The sequence below is a fragment of the Haliotis rufescens genome, unplaced genomic scaffold (assembly GCF_023055435.1).
Source record: "Haliotis rufescens isolate VD_foot unplaced genomic scaffold, xgHalRufe1.0.p SCAF_14, whole genome shotgun sequence".
NCBI lineage: Eukaryota > Metazoa > Mollusca > Gastropoda > Lepetellida > Haliotidae > Haliotis > Haliotis rufescens.
In genome coordinates this window covers 25,421,620-25,439,882 of record NW_025963824.1, presented here as the reverse complement: position 1 = coordinate 25,439,882, position 18,263 = coordinate 25,421,620, and the positions used below count along the sequence as shown (strand labels likewise).

Genomic DNA, 18,263 nt, shown 5'->3' with positions numbered 1-18,263 from the left:
CTTAAACGCGACGTAAACCCCATTTCAGCTCACGTGAAGCGCCTTGTGGTTGTAAAAGACCTTTCTTGTGTGTGGTCAGGGTTATGGGTAGATTCGCAGCAATGCCATACATCGATCAGGAGTATAAATTCCATGTTTGTCTTCATTAAGAACTTTGATTTACCACCTCCATCTCCTCCCCTAATTCAACCCCCTCATCTAACCTGCCACCCCACAGCCCACCCCACCCCATCTTCAACCTCCTCCCCCCCCACATCTCCCCTAATTCAACCCCCTCATCTAACCTGCCCCCCCCCCCCCCCACACACACACACAGCCCACCCCATCTTCAACCTCTTCACCCCAACACATCTCCCCACCTAATTCACCCCCCTCATCTAACCTGCCGCCCTCCCCCATCTTCAACCTCCTCCCCCCCCCCACATTTCCCCCCCCTAATTCAACCCCCTCATCTAACCTCTAACCTGCCTGCCAACCCCCCCCCCCCCCCCCCCCCCACACACACACACACACACACACATCTGCCTTCCCTCCCAAATCATTATGTAGGAGAGGCCTTGAAGTCTGACCTCAGATTGAAGTGCACAACCTTCTTTGAAGTATTATGTCCTAACATTTCAAACAGTCCATCAAAAAGCCCTTGAAGCATTGATTTGAGTGCCGTCATAGCGCACTAATGATCAAAGGGGCATAACTCTTAAGTTCACTTGTACTATTTTGGGTTTTAATCCATATAATGGCTAGCTTTACACAATAGGAAATCACTATGAAATTTTGATTAGATTCTCTCATGTCTCTCTCAAAACAGATGCTTTTCAGTAAGAATTTGCCTTCGTTGAAGGTTGCGATGGTATAATTTGATTTAAAGGTCCGATCGATATTGATGTACGAGAACTGTGTTGTGTCAGTATGGCCTGACACAGGGAATGTCCTGAGAACAACATGGAAAAACACAGTCATGTTGAAACCAGGACCGTTGGCGGAATAGATTTACATGGTCGTCAGAATGGAGGAGTGTCACTTCTATTGACGCATCAATAATTTCCAGGGTTTGGCCAGAAATTCTTAACTTGCAGGACTTGCGGTTGTCAATTGCACACTAAAAATATCACCAAATGTTAGTGCCTGGATGAATATCATTTACTGCTGCATCAGCGAATTTTAAATATTTGCCTAAGGATATAGATTATGGTGATACTGACTGGGTTAAAGGGACAGACTTGGATTTACACTTTTCTCTGGCTTATGTGTATATTCTTTCAAGGGAAGAGTTCTACACCAGGGTTTGAAATTCTTGTATTAGAGTGCCACTAGGACAGTTAAAATAAATTTCTGAAGGTCACTCTTGCAAATAATCCTTTACCAACAGAAATTACTTTTGACATTGTTTCTTAAATGAAGGCAGTGATCAATGTATTTTTACACAAGTAAACTGGACGAATACATGGTTCATGAGCATATTAAAACTCCTTACTAATCGTATGATTCATGAAATTCACCTGGGGATTAAAAATTGAAGAGGGTAAATTATCTGTCTTAATGAAAAGGAGGAGGAAAACTTTTGAAGTTAATTGCAAGAAAACGTACAACTTTATGGATAACAACTTCTTGATTATTGCATAATAGTGATGTTTCAATGTAGGTTCTTACCCCGTTATCAAGCTGGAGTGGGTGATAACGGTGTAATAATCTACATCGAACGTTGTACGTTTTCTCACGAACTTTATAGAATGCCAATCAAACAGTGCGTAAATTTCAACTGCTTATTATCTTGCTTGAGGTGAAATGAGTGTTGGGTTTAACGCTGCTTTTAACAGTATTCCAGTTATAACGTGGCGTGTCAGCTTAATGTGGAAAGAAAGCCCTAAGTGATGCAGGTCTCAGACGTTTACCACTTCGGTGAAACCCACGAGGACGGGTATGGTGCTGACAAACCTAGAAACATAATTGGGGCGAACCAGGATTCGAACCCACAATCACAGGTTTCTGGCGTGCAAAAGGGATGCAACTCTGCACAGCGAATCGGGGTGCCTTAGACGACTGGGCCACCCGTGCCCCTTCTAGCTTAGGTGAAATGAGATTCACCGACTTGGAAGATGGGTCAAAGTGCACATAATTCAGCGGGGAACAACGGAACATCTTAATGAATGCCCACTCTCAGTTTCTGAAGATATTTATGACCACAGGGTGTGTTTAATGCTAAACCGTCATTCACTGATTTGGTGGAAACAGTTAAAAGTGTTTCTGGGAAGGTGGAGTAGTCTAGTGGTTAAAGTGTTCGCTGGTCACAATGAAGGTCTTGGTTTGATTCCCCACATGGGTACGATGTGCAAAACTTATATCTGGTGTCTCATATCAAACTTACTTGATTGAATTCCCTGCTGTAATGTTGCTGGAATTTTGCTACAAGCCACCCAACACACACACTCACAGACTCACCCTCTGACTCACCCACAGACACACTCACAGACTCACACTCACCCACAGACTCAGACTCACTCACACTCACCCACAGACTCACTCACAGACTCACCCACACTCACCCACAGACTCAGACTCACTCACAGACTCACTCTCAGACTCACTCACAGACTCACCCACAGACTCACCCTCAGACTCACTCACACTCACCCACATACTCACCCTCAGACTCACTCACACTCACCCACAGACTCACCCTCAGACTCACTCACAGATTCACTCTTAGACTCACCCACAGACTCACCCTCAGACTCACTCACAGACTCACCCTCAGACTCACTCACAGACTCACCCACAGACTCACTCAGACTCACTCACAGACTCACCCACAGACTCACTCACAGACTCACCATGACTCACTCACAGACTCACCCACAGACTCACCCACAGACTCACTCACACTCACTTACAGACTCAATCACTCTGGATCGTCTGGTCCAGACTTGATTATTTACAGACCGCTGTCATACAGCTGGAATATTGCATTGAGTAATTAGCATCTGTTCATGTGTTCCATTACCTCATAACAGTGATACATGTCTAAGTTACAATAAGTGAGATGTTCAACATCTGTGCGTTTTGTTCACTGCAGTCGAGTTCCTTTATTCATGATGCTTGCTTTAACTCAGTAAGAAAAGATCTGTAACGACGTACGTGTACGCTGCAATAGCTACACTGGGTCATTACACAGTGTTGTTTTACAAGTTCTTCATGTGTATGTACACGCAGGCAACTCAACATTAATTGGGTGATGGGGATTTTGCGCATTTTATGCACATATTCAGCTTTTCTGGAGCTCACTATCGTTGTTGTGATCTTGAAATGCAGCATGACTTCCTGTAAAAGGAAGCACATCCCAAATGATGACTAAACATCACCATGTGCCAAAGTCTGTGCTGTAAGCAGCCCATAAACCATTCTATGTTCTTCAACTTTTGATAGGGATAATCACATACGTCATTCTGTTTAAATATATAAGATAGCTACGCGATAAATAACAAAGAACAATGAAGAATGCTACGTGATAAATATCACAAAGAACAATGAAGAATGAAGTGTGGTTAATTTCACGAAAAAACATTGTTCTGTCATGACGTCATTTCTGGAGACCGGAACTTTCGCTTGCAACTTGAGGGCGTATATTCGACGACGTTATTTTTGAGAGGGGAGTGAGTGCCTAGTGAGTTGTTCCCCTTAGTTGTAGCTGGGCAATGCAGATAAACGTGACGGCCGAACGATCGTATCCAAAATCAGGAGAGATATGACAATCAGTATTGGGAGAAAAGGATTAAGGTTTATTCTATTGCAGTGGGATACGATAAACGACTCCCGCTTGTCGTTTATTTCTTAAATACGCTTGACATATTATGAGAATTAATTTTGTGGAGCATGGAGAGATAAAATAAATTATTGGGGTCGGTCGGGTAGCCTAGTGGTTGAAGCGTTTGCTCGTCACGCTGAAGACCCGGGTTCGATTCCCGACATGGGTAGAATGTGTGAAGCCCGTTTCTGGTGTCCCCTGCCGTGATTTTGCTGGAATATTGCTAAGACGGCGTAAAACCTCACTCACTCACTCACTCACTCACTAATAAATTATTGACAGACAAAGGCTAATAATCCAACTAAAAAGGCCTTGAAGATGTCATAAGGCAGCCGTTAAAAGGCCTTGAATTTTAGTGTCCCTGTATGAACCTTGAAACCAGTCGATCTATACTACTTTTTATAGGGATAATCAGATATGTCATTCTGTTTAGATATACTCTTGACATGTTATGAGAATCAATTTTGTGGAGCATGAAGAGATAAAAAATATCCCTATCAAAAGTGGAAAAGTATAATTTTGTGTTCTCTTTCTTAGTGGTTTGCTTGTGTGAAGGGCTTAAACCGAGAAAGGATTTTTACCAGAAACAACATTTGAGCAAAAGCCATGGATACTCTAAAACAGCAAGGAACAACAATAACAACACAGAGTTCTTTGGGCTCAGATTACTTTCTTCTTGTCGCAAGTTCTCCCTAAATTCAAATACTGCACAGAATCATTAAATTCCAAATTCAGAACAGAAAATGTCAATTATCTTTATTCACAGAAACATATATATTTCAACAGCGCTTTTATACTGCAAGACATTGAACTCAAGATCTTGATGAGGACATCGTGTATGAGCTCATCAAAGGGAAGTAACTCCATGTAAAATTCCCATGTTGCAAATGAAAAACTCCGGATCAATATGGGATCTTCCCTCTTCATTGCCTTCGTGCAGGTCAGCATGACCCAGCTGAAGCAGCTCATCAACTGATGGAAGCTCGTTAAGGTGAATACTGAGTCGTCTCTCTTAAAGGGGCCCTTCAGTGAGAATGTGGCGGTACTGAAGCAGTCAGTGGTTTAGCTCACCTGGCTGAAAGTCCTTATCCTTCATCCTGTCGTCCGTCCATCGTTAACTTTTACATTTTTGACATGTGTAATTACAAGTCCTCGGGAGCTGATCTTTGTGTGAATTATCCCTGCCATTGCGTCCCTAAAAATTGAACACAGAATTCCAACCGAGGCGACTTATTGGATCGGGTGGACAGGCTCGCTGACTTGGTTGATGGCATGTCATCGTACCCCAATTGTGTAGATCGATGCCGATGATGTCGGTCACTGGATCGTCTGGTCCAGACTCGATTATTTGCAAACTGTTATCATATGGTATGGCCTGAACCAACAAACAAATAAACATCAAGGCCTTGGTATAGACTAACATTTAGTCTCTGAAATCTTATATTACACAATATCCTTCTTGACTCTAAAAAAAAATAAAAAAATCCCTATGCTGATTGAGCTGGCTAGACTTGCATTTGTATGCATTTCTAGATTATTATTTTTTTCATAAAATAAATATTTTCCACGGTCATGGTGCAGGACTAGCCTTGGTAGTGTGGACCACTTTATCGGATGCCTGAAGTGTCGGTCTTTTGGTTTTTTGTTCACCTCATGTGTGCACCCACTTTTCCAAACTCCTGGATCTGCCCTTAAACAGAACCGTATCGTACCTCATTTACCAAGTGATTCAGGTTCTTGCTGTCGGGTCAGACCTGTTCCTCAGACCAAGAAATTAGCCTGCTTCCCCAGCCTCAGTACATGCATCCACCATTAACCTGTGACCCCGTTTAACAAATACAGACAGATATTGTTATTTCATCGTTCGTAGTTGGAAGGAGGTAATTTGGGGAAGTACACTGTTTAAAAATTTGCAATTTATACAACATTCAAGTCTAAGATCAAATAAACCCATTACTGAATAAACTGTTTAGTCTTGAGCGTACACTCGTAAAATCACAACCAGAAAATTGTTATGACTTCAGACTGCGATTTAGAATTCATCTTGTCTCTGAAATGAAAATAGCTTTAAAAAACCCAATAACTCTTGTTAAATTATCGTAATAAAATAAAATGTAATGAAAAGGAGACTCTCTAGCTAACTATTATAGACTTACTTGGGCTCTATTGGAAAAACAGGTAGTTGTTTCACAGAATCAGGGTCGGTATGACAGTAATCTAGACTTGCCAACTGTTATACACTCGCATGGGCTGCATTGGATATATTTGTTTCAGGGTCAGTATGACAGTAATCTAGACTTGCCAACTGTTATACACTGGCATGGGCTGCATTGGATATATTTGTTTCAGGGTCAGTATGACAGTAATCTAGACTTGCCAACTGTTATACACTGGCATGGGCTGCATTGGATATATTTGTTTCAGGGTCAGTATGACAGTAATCTAGACTTGCCAACTGTTATACACTGGCATGGGCTGCATTGGATATATTTGTTTCAGGGTCAGTATGACAGTAATCTAGACTTGCCAACTGTTATACACTCGCATGGGCTGCATTGGATATATTTGTTTCAGGGTCAGTATGACAGTAATCTAGACTTGCCAACTGTTATACACTGGCATGGGCTGCATTGGATATATTTGTTTCAGGGTCAGTATGACAGTAATCTAGACTTGCCAACTGTTATACACTGGCATGGGCTGCATTGGATATATTTGTTTCAGGGTCAGTATGACAGTAATCTAGACTTGCCAACTGTTATACACTGGCATGGGCTGCATTGGATATATTTGTTTCAGGGTCAGTATGACAGTAATCTAGACTTGCCAACTGTTATACACTGGCATGGGCTGCATTGGATATATTTGTTTCAGGGTCAGTATGACAGTAATCTAGACTTGCCAACTGTTATACACTGGCATGGGCTGCATTGGATATATTTGTTTCAGGGTCAGTATGACAGTAATCTAGACTTGCCAACTGTTATACACTCGCATGGGCTGCATTGGATATATTTGTTTCAGGGTCAGTATGACAGTAATCTAGACTTGCCAACTGTTATACACTCGCATGGGCTGCATTGGATATATTTGTTTCAGGGTCAGTATGACAGTAATCTAGACTTGCCAACTGTTATACACTGGCATGGGCTGCATTGGATATATTTGTTTCAGGGTCAGTATGACAGTAATCTAGACTTGCCAACTGTTATACACTGGCATGGGCTGCATTGGATATATTTGTTTCAGGGTCAGTATGACAGTAATCTAGACTTGCCAACTGTTATACACTGGCATGGGCTGCATTGGATATATTTGTTTCAGGGTCAGTATGACAGTAATCTAGACTTGCCAACTGTTATACACTCGCATGGGCTGCATTGGATATATTTGTTTCAGGGTCAGTATGACAGTAATCTAGACTTGCCAACTGTTATACACTGGCATGGGCTGCATTGGATATATTTGTTTCAGGGTCAGTATGACAGTAATCTAGACTTGCCAACTGTTATACACTCGCATGGGCTGCATTGGATATGTTTGTTTCAGGGTCAGTATGACAGTAATCTAGACTTGCCAACTGTTATACACTGGCATGGCCTGTATTGGATACATTTGTTTCAGGGTCAGTATGACAGGCTAACTGGTATTGGAACAGTGTGGAACAGGAATATTTGATGATGAATGATAAAGAGATAGAGCCAGGAGCAAGTCTAGGGTTTGACAGGAGCCATGACAGTGGCAGCAGCCTTCAGCTGATGAATCCTTGACTAACATATCTAATGGAGAAGTCACTTGAATCTGTTGATTCTGGGTGTAGACTCAACAAGCCCTGTTGATTCTACTTCCAGAGTCAAGTGATTTCTCTGACTTAAACCATGTTATGCTTGAAACATACTTTCTCTATAACTCAGACTGCCTCCGTGGTCTAATGGTAGAGCGTCCGCCTGGAGAGCGGAAGGTCCGGGGTTTGATCCCCGACCACATCATACCAAAAGCAGTTAAAAGATGGTACTTGTTCTAACCCTGTCTGGCGCTCGGCATTAAGGGGCTAAACAAGGACTGGTCGGCTCGGAGTCAGTATACTGTGTCTGAGTGGGGTATTCATGTTCAACTGCAGCATGGTATCTCAGTGAGCTAGCACTATAAATCGGCATCAGTCTGGACTAGTACAAGCAGCCACACACATACATACATGTTGCTATATAAGTGCAATAATCTTGGACGCGACGTTAAACCCCATTTCACCTCACCACACCTCTCTATAACTCAGCACAATGACGTTGGTTGCATCAGTTTTGCTTGTTTCAAATACACATACAGAATGGCCAGTGAATTTCTGGCCCAGAATCAACTGCAAGAACAATAGCATGATGTTATCATAATGGTTTAAAGTCCATGAAATCTTGAAATACAGAATACCAGTTTTGAGGTATGTTGTCAAGGGATAAGGTGATATTATTTGTTAGTGTCCCTCATCTGTAAGACATATTTTCTTCCTGTTGCTGATTTTGATGATTTGGGTTTCATAAGATAAATATATTCCACAATGACAAATCAGGACTAGGTGGGCCTTTGTGAAGTAAATAAATAAAGATATAATTATAGATTTATATATCACATCTTTTCTTATCCAGATATGGAATGTGATGTTTTTGTACATGTTTTTCAAATGGTACTTTACGATGTCTAACTCAGTGATGACTCAGAACATGTTGACAAATGCCAGGACGTGTTATCGTGTTATCGCGCCCTGCTGGTCTGCCCCACCGCAAGGGTGCCAAGCCCTTCTTCAATATGCAGCACACATGGACATGCTTTAATCGGATTTTCGGCCACAATTACGGGAAATTTCTGTGGAATCCAAATATTACATGGATCTATGACAACAAGTAGTAGCTGTCAAATCCCATTACGGACCCTGTTGATTGATGGACAGTGTTTGCTAATGAATTACTCAAACAGTGCTGTATAACAGGAATATCCACTTGTGTGGGGTAACTCTTCTCTTGATCTTAGAGGCCCTGTAGAGGTTTGGTAACTTTTCTCTTGATCTTAGAGGCCCTGTAGAGGTTCGGTAACTCTTCTCTTGATCTTAGAGGCCCTGTAGAGGTTCGGTTGTAGGCCCTGATTGGGTTCATAAAGGGTGGGGCAACCATATTTTTGAATTGTTTGTTGATAAATGATGCACTCAGCAATATCCCAGCTATATGATGACGGTTTGTGGTAGTGCTAAGAGCATCTTAAGTCATACATTAACTGGACTTGCAAACCTTCATCAGAGCTCCAGATAAGCTGCGTATCTGCGTAAAATGCGCATCAGAAATGCAGAAATACGCAGTAAAATAAAATCCAAGCGTATCAAATACGCAACGAACATTACAGATATGCTACAAAAATAAAACTTGTATGTATCATCAAAATATTGTGAAGTTACCCTGCGTATTCGATTAGCAAATCAGCAACATATTTTGAAATTATAAATGGGCATTCTGTCAACCTTGCCAAACTCATGGATGACAGTTACATCCTGATCATTTGCCATCACACTTTCTTGTGGAAGTATCGTGGTATTTTTGAATCCTATAAAGCTCTCGAACCCACACGACACCAGTTTGCAGGGACTAGATAAATAGTGTTTTTAAATATTTAACTTAAAAATACCCACATGTGTAAAAACTAGTGGGTAACAGAAATTTGAATACCCAGATAGAATTACTGATACCCAATGATTTTAAAATGCATGAGTAAAAATACCCACAACACCAAAAGCTTATCTGGAGCTCTGTTCATGGTGCTATTAGCATCGTAAGTCCTACATTAAGTGGACTTACAATAGTCGTAGTGCTTAAGCGTCATTGGTCCATTTATATTAGTATCGCCTCATAATGTTGTGATGTTTTGGGAAATGGGCCGGGGCTATGTTTGGATGCATGATTGATAGATTGCCTTGACCATTATCACCCTGAAGGGGTTCGTTGAACTGATACTGGGTCTTAAAGGTCCTTATTGTCTTTACAAGTGCCCCAAACTCTTCAAAGCCTTCTTTAGGTTCTTATTGTCTTGGAGAAACCATTCTCTTTGGTACTCATTAGGTGGATTGAGAAAGTTAAGCCGAACATTACAACTGCTTCCAAAGGAATCAGAATTCCTATTTAGTTCCATAAAATGGGTAGGCACACATAAATGCTGGTGTTCGGGGTCTAAAAGTTTCGAGAAATCTTATTACTGGTCTGTAGTTATCTGTAAATGGCTAGTCTTTGGCCCTCAAAGAAGAGTTTTTCTGTTTAACGATCTTTGGAACATGCAGTTTAACTGCCATCATATCAGCACGCTGTTCTTTCTCTTCAGTGATGGCCGTCAGTCTTCTCCATGTTAATCTGTTTCAGTGGAGTTTGCGGAGGTCAATATCCTGAGGAATATGTCCTCGGTGTGTTGGGTGTGCATGTGGTTGTTGTCTATACAGACAATGGAGGTCAGTGGGCTGGTGAACTACCTCCCTCATCTGGTGGATGGAATGGCTGCTCTGAGAGCGGAAGGTCTGTGGTTCAGTCCCTGGCGGAGTCTTACCAAAGGACGTTAATGTGTGGTACTTGTTGTTACCCTCCTTGGTGCTCGGGATTAAGGGGAAGAGGGTTGTTTTGGAGTCAGTATACTGTGTCTGAGTGGGGTATCCATGTTAAACTGCAGCATGGTATCTTCATGAGCTTGCACTATAAGGACCAGCAATTAGTCCGGACTAGTTCAAGCAGCCCCCCCCCCCACACACACACACACAGCCACACACACACACACACACACACACACAGCCACACACACTTCAATAATCTGTCCTTTGTGTGTCAGCTGTGCTTGTGTATGTTGTCTACATGGACACTGGATGTCAGTCTGATGAAGTAGTTAATGCTGTCCCTGGGTTCACCTTCACACCATGGTCTCAGTGCTGTAGGGGACACTGGATGTCAGTCTGATGAAGTAGTTCATGCTGCCCCTGGGTTCACCTTGACACAGTGGTCTCAGTGCTGTAGGAGACACTGGATGTCAGTCTGATGAAGTAGTTCATGCTGCCCCTGGGTTGACCTTCACACAGTGGTCTCAGTGCTGTAGGAGACACTGGATGTCAGTCTGATGAAGTAGTTCATGCTGTCCCATGGTTCACCTTCACACAGTGGTCTCAGTGCTGTAGGGGACACTGGATGTCAGTCTGATGAAGTAGTTCATGCTGCCCCTGGGTTCACCTTCACACACTGGTCTCAGTACTGTAGGGGACACTGGATGTCGGTCTGATGAAGTAGTTCATGCTGCCCCTGGGTTCACCTTCACACAGTGGTCTCAGTGCTGTAGGAGACACTGGATGTCAGTCTGATGAAGTAGTTCATGCTGCCCCTGGGTTGACCTTCACACAGTGGTCTCAGTGCTGTAGGAGACACTGGATGTCGGTCTGATGAAGTAGTTCCTGCTGTCCCTGGGTTCACCTTCACACAGTGGTCTCAGTGCTGTAGGGGACACTGGATGTCAGTCTGATGAAGTAGTTCATGCTGCCCCTGGGTTCACCTTCACACACTGGTCTCAGTACTGTAGGGGACACTGGATGTCGGTCTGATGAAGTAGTTCATGCTGTCCCTGGGTTCACCTTGACACAGTGGTCTCAGTGCTGTAGGGGACACTGGATGTCGGTCTGATGAAGTAGTTCATGCTGCCCCTGGGTTCACCTTCACACAGTGGTCTCAGTGCTGTAGGAGACACTGGATGTCGGTCTGATGAAGTAGTTCATGCTGCCCCTGGGTTCACCTTGACACAGTGGTCTCAGTGCTGTAGGAGACACTGGATGTCGGTCTGATGAAGTAGTTCATGCTGCCCCTGGGTTCACCTTGACACAGTGGTCTCAGTGCTGTAGGAGACACTGGATGTCGGTCTGATGAAGTAGTTCATGCTGCCCCTGGGTTCACCTTGACACAGTGGTCTCAGTGCTGTAGGAGACACTGGATGTCGGTCTGATGAAGTAGTTCATGCTGCCCCTGGGTTCACCTTGACACAGTGGTCTCAGTGCTGTAGGAGACACTGGATGTCAGTCTGGTGAAGTAGTTCATGCTGCCCCTGGGTTCACCTTGACACAGTGGTCTCAATGCTGTAGGAGACACTGGATGTCGGTCTGATGACGTAGTTCCTGCTGCCCCTGGGTTCACCTTGACACAGTGGTCTCAGTGCTGTAGGAGACACTGGATGTCGGTCTGATGAAGTAGTTCCTGCTGCCCCTGGGTTCACCTTGACACAGTGGTCTCAGTGCTGTAGGAGACACTGGATGTCGGTCTGATGAAGTAGTTCATGCTGCCCCTGGGTTCACCTTCACACACTGGTCTCAGTGCTGTAGGAGACACTGGATGTCAGTCTGATGAAGTAGTTCATGCTGCCCCTGGGTTCACCTTCACACAGTGGTCTCAGTGCTGTAGAAGACACTGGATGTCAGTCTGATGAAGTAGCTCATGCTGTCCCTGGGTTCACCTTCACACAGTGGTCTCAGTGCTGTAGGAGACACTGGATGTCAGTCTGATGAAGTAGTTCATGCTGCCCCTGGGTTCACCTTCACACACTGGTCTCAGTGCTGTAGGAGACACTGGATGTCAGTCTGATGAAGTAGTTCCTGCTGCCCCTGGGTTCACCTTCACACAGTGGTCTCAGTGCTGTAGGAGACACTGGATGTCGGTCTGATGAAGTAGTTCATGCTGCCCCTGGGTTCACCTTGACACAGTGGTCTCAGTGCTGTAGGAGACACTGGATGTCGGTCTGATGAAGTAGTTCATGCTGCCCCTGGGTTCACCTTCACACAGTGGTCTCAGTGCTGTAGGAGACACTGGATGTCGGTCTGATGAAGTAGTTCCTGCTGCCCCTGGGTTCACCTTGACACAGTGGTCTCAGTGCTGTAGGGGACACTGGATGTCGGTCTGATGAAGTAGTTCCTGCTGCCCCTGGGTTCACCTTCACACACTGGTCTCAGTGCTGTAGGAGACACTGGATGTCGGTCTGATGAAGTAGTTCCTGCTGCCCCTGGGTTCACCTTCACACAGTGGTCTCAGTGCTGTAGGGGACACTGGATGTCAGTCTGATGAAGTAGTTCCTGCTGCCCCTGGGTTCACCTTCACACAGTGGTCTCAGTGCTGTAGGAGACACTGGATGTCGGTCTGATGAAGTAGTTCCTGCTGCCCCTGGGTTCACCTTCACACAGTGGTCTCAGTGCTGTAGGAGACACTGGATGTCAGTCTGATGAAGTAGTTCATGCTGTCCCTGGGTTCACCTTCACACAGTGGTCTCAGTGCTGTAGGAGACACTGGATGTCGGTCTGATGAAGTAGTTCATGCTGCCCCTGGGTTCACCTTCACACACTGGTCTCAGTGCTGTAGGGGACACTGGATGTCGGTCTGATGAAGTAGTTCCTGCTGCCCCTGGGTTCACCTTCACACAGTGGTCTCAGTGCTGTAGGAGACACTGGATGTCAGTCTGATGAAGTAGTTCATGCTGTCCCTGGGTTCACCTTCACACAGTGGTCTCAGTGCTGTAGGGGACACTGGGGGACGACCCATGAAGATCCTAGCTAGAATTGGTCTTCAGCAACCCATGCTTATCGTAAGAGGCAACCATCATTTTGGCACCTGTTTTTTTAAAAAAAGAAACAATTCTATTAAACACACAATCACATGACAAAAGTTGGTTATTATCTAATAATAATCACTGACCTAACTAGAAATACCAGTTTTGAGGTAAACTGTCAAAGGATAGGGTGATATTATTCATTAGTGTATGGTTTTATGAAACGTACCCTTGATATTTGTTTGTTGTTTCACAAAAAGAACATTGCGTGCAACTAGAATATCTCAAAGGACTTTATTCATAATTCTCTCCTCCGGATGACGCAGATGACGAACCAGAGGGGGCCATCCCAGATCCCAAGGAGAAAGAAAAGCTAGACAGCTTTGACAAGCGGGAATTGAGAGATGTCATTCCACCTATCCTTATTGATTGATTTAATGCAATGACACAGACAGTGAACACACATTTTCGGACGACTGCACATCTGATGTAATGTCCTGAGTTTCAGCAACTCGGAAGGGGTTTTAGGCAACGATTCTGGTATAATGTTATGTTTTCATATACTAAGGTAGTTTAAATGAAAGTTCATTTCAAAAGTCATTTTAATTTATTTACACATCTTTGAGAAATTCCCTCATCATCGGGCTAGATATTGAGGTAACTTTGGGTCTTGCATGCAGAAAGCATGTTTAACACACATTATGACATTGTTGTGAGATGTAAATTATCTGTTTTCACCCCCCACTGCAGGGCGATGTCAACGGTCATATGATAACAATGAAGAAAATATTAATTTTCGGACATGAATTATTACAAAATTGGTATTTCTAGTTAGGTCAATGTTCATTAATAGGTAATAGCCAAATTCCATCGTGTGATTGTGTGTTTTGTGAAAATGAATTGTGAAAAAATGTGTGCCAAAATGATGGGTGATGGACTGCAAGGGGATCGGGTGGTCAGACTTGCTGACTTGATTGATGCAAACAAACAACCACTGGGGCACAGGGGGCAGTCGTCCCAGGCCCTGCAATTCACTAGGCAGAGTTACGTCCCTTGGGCCAGAAACTGTTCATTGTGTGTTCGAGTCCCATATTCACCCTTATTTTGTTTCTAGGTTTGTCAGCACCATATGAGTACCTGTGCTTGTGGGTTTCACCAAAGTTGTTTTCCTCCCCCATTATGCTGACACACTACATTTCAAAGAGGTTAGAATAGGTCTTCAGCAACCCATTCTTGCCGTAAAAGGCGACTGTGCTTCAGAGCTCCAGATAACTTTTTGAGCAATTGAGTTTTTACTCTATGGTTTCTATTTTAATTGGGTTGTTACGTTTTCATTGGGTAACCAAAATTTTTTCACACATCTATTCATCACTCTATTGGGTTTTTCAACAAATTAGTGAACATTTAAAGATTTAAAGAATATGAAATAATGTTTTAGATGTATATAACTGTTCTAATATACAGGCTTGACTTGGAAAGTAAATTAGCTCGTAATTTTGTTTCGAAGATCAGCTCCTTTGTATGCATGCTGAAAAAGATTCATTGGGTTTTTACGCGAGCTGTTTTTATACGTTTGAGTTTTTTCATTTAATGCATGTTTCTGGACGCAAGTTAATTGAAAGTAATTGGGTGTTGAATATTTTGGCGGAGTATTTTACGCAAATACGCTGCTTAACTGTAGTTCGGCGTGCTTGTCATAATAAGCGACTAACGGGATCAGGTTGTCAGGCTCGCTGACTTGGTTGATGCATGTCGTTGTATCCCATTTGTGTAGATTGATGCTCATGATGTCAATCACTGGATTGCCTGATCTAGACTCAATTACTTACAGACCGCTGTCATACAGCTTGAATAGTGCTGAGTGGGCTGTTAAACTACAAACAACAAGCAACAAACAAACAACATAGTGTGGGAAAAGGCAGTATCTTCGGCTGGCCCTGGGGTCTTCGCCAGCAATGCACTCACTACTAGAGCAGCTTATGTCTCCCACAGGAGACCATTATTGCAGTCTGAGGAAGCCCAGGGTCTCATGAACACTATATATGTCCTGATAGAAGACTAAAACTATTTTATTTCCCATGTTTGATGTGGGCTTCAACTAACCCTCCCGCCAGTGCTGTGCCTTGACCAGCTGGAGAATATCTGTTTTGAAACTTGATAGTCTGTTGGATGTGGTCTGCAAATAGAGGTAATGTATCCAGCAGCCGTGGATCGAGCCCCCACCAAAAGGGTTGTTGAAATATTCAGAGCTTGTTGTAGATTTGTTAAAGAGGAATCTTTTTTGAGAAAGACTTTTGTGTGTCTTTGAAGTGCCATAAATGTTTACAAATTGGTTGACTCAAGTTTTGATGTTAAGCTTAAGACAAGATAAGATCATTTTTATGGTACATATACACGCTTGGGGCTTGGTGGAAACTGTTACAAGACGGGGAAAATACATAATGATAGGTACCCTCACAGCCTCAGTGATATAACCTGTATACAGAATATACATCATGATAGGTACCCTCACAGCCTGAGTGATATAACCTGTATACAGAATATACATCATGATATGTACCCTCACAGCCTCAGTGATATAACCTGTATACAGAATATACATCATGATAGCGGTACCCTCACAGCCTCAGTGATATAACCTGTATACAGAATATACATCATGATAGGTACCCTCACAGCCTCAGTGATATAACCTGTATACAGAATATACATCATGATAGGTACCCTCACAGCCTCAGTGATATAACCTGTATACAGAATATACATTATGATATGTACCCCCACAGCCTGAGTGATATAACCTGTATACAGAATATACATTATGATATGTACCCTCACAGCCTCAGTGATATAACCTGCATACAGAATATACATCATGATATGTACCCTCACAGCCTGAGTGATATAACCTGTATACAGAATATACATCATGATAGATACCCTTACAGCCTCAGTGATATAACCTGTATACAGAATATACATCATGATATGTACCCTCACAGCCTCAGTGATATAACCTGTATACAGAATATACATTATGATATGTACCCTCACAGCCTCAGTGATATAACCTGCATACAGAATATACATCATGATATGTACCCTCACAGCCTGAGTGATATAACCTGTATACAGAATATACATCATGATATGTACCCTCACAGCCTCAGTGATATAACCTGCATACAGAATATACATCATGATATGTACCCTCACAGCCTCAGTGATATAACCTGTATACAGAATATACATCATGATATGTACCCTCACAGCCTGAGTGATATAACCTGTATACAGAATATACATCATGATAGGTACCCTCACAGCCTCAGTGATATAACCTGCATACAGAATATACAGTTAATGGATATAAGCTTGATACTCAAAATAATATACCTGTTATACAAGTACTTTAAATGATATACTCAATATACAGTTACTCATTATAACCATCATACTCTAATTGATATACCTGATATACAAATACTTTAAATGATATACCTAATATACAGTTAAACATTATAACCCTGTCCTATAAATGATATACCCAATATACAGTTAAGTAATATAACTGTCATACTCTAATTGATATACATGATATACAAGTACTCTAAATGATAAACTGAATATACAGTTAATAGATATACGCCTGATCCTATAAATGATATACCCACCATACAGTTAATTAATATAACCCTAAAACTGTAATTGATATTCCTGGTATACCAATACTTTAAATGATATACTTAATATGCAGTTGATCATTATAACCCTGTCCTATGAATGGTATACCCAATATACAGTTAATCCTTATAACCCTGTCCTATAAATGATATACCCAATATACAGTTAAGTATTATAACCCTGTCCTATAAATGATATACCCAATATACAGTTAAGCCTTATAATCCTGATCCTATGAATGATATACCCAATATACAGTGGATCATTATAACCCTGTCCTATGAATGATATACCCAATATACAGTTGATGAATAAAACCCTGATGCTGTAACTGCTATGGCCGATATATGATTGATGACTTTAACACTGACAGGCTGTGACATACAGGCAGGTTTAAGATACGATCTAAAGGCACCCATTATCTTGTCAGCACTTACAGCTAGGCTTCCAGGCCTGGGACATTCTCAAGTCTCGATCATTACCAGGAAGCTCCAGAGTGGCGTTCACTTTACGGCAATTAATGCAAATCGTCTTCCCTCTGATCACAAATTACGCCTTCTAGGGAATGACTCACTGAAATGATCGCTTCGCCTCCTTTTCAAGAACCCCTGTGGAGTTGGGAGTGATTCGAGCCTCCATTTGATTGGACAAATTAATTGTGCTGCTGTGTTATGTGCGAAAATGACAATGGAATGCGATAGGTTAATTATTTGAAGATCTGGTAACCACTTGTTACCTCTTTCAAACCCGACAAGGGATGCTGCAAATTAGATTCCGCTGTTTCTGGCTTGTCCTGCACACTGCCTGGTGGGGCGTTATCACCAATATTGCACTGGATGATACACTGGTTTGTCAGCTTGTTGTTGACAATTTCTGGATCTTGGAAATCTCTACTTCTCAAAATTGCCTGTTGTGTATTGTTTAAGAGGTGATATATTAATTCGAAGTTGACAGTTGAGGATCTCTGAAATCTCTGTTTATGAATATTACCAGTTGTGTAATGTTTGTGGACGTGGACAGGTCCTAGATTTCTGCAATATTCATTTTGATTATTATGCATCTGTTTCTCAAGACATAATCAGAACACAAATTTGGGCTTCTATGAATGTTCATAAAATTATTTTTAGGGGAATATCGAATATCAGTGCATAATTATTGCGGTAATTTAAGCGAAATAAAAAGATTAATCTCA

The 18,263-nt window shown here is 42.4% G+C and overlaps 1 protein-coding gene across 2 annotated transcripts in view; it reads left to right on the top strand.

The window, feature by feature from the left end:
• The window catches only part of LOC124131246 (colorectal mutant cancer protein-like), a 136,749-nt gene that overhangs the window by 52,913 nt on the left and 65,573 nt on the right, over positions 1 to 18,263 (top strand). The window lies entirely within an intron of this gene.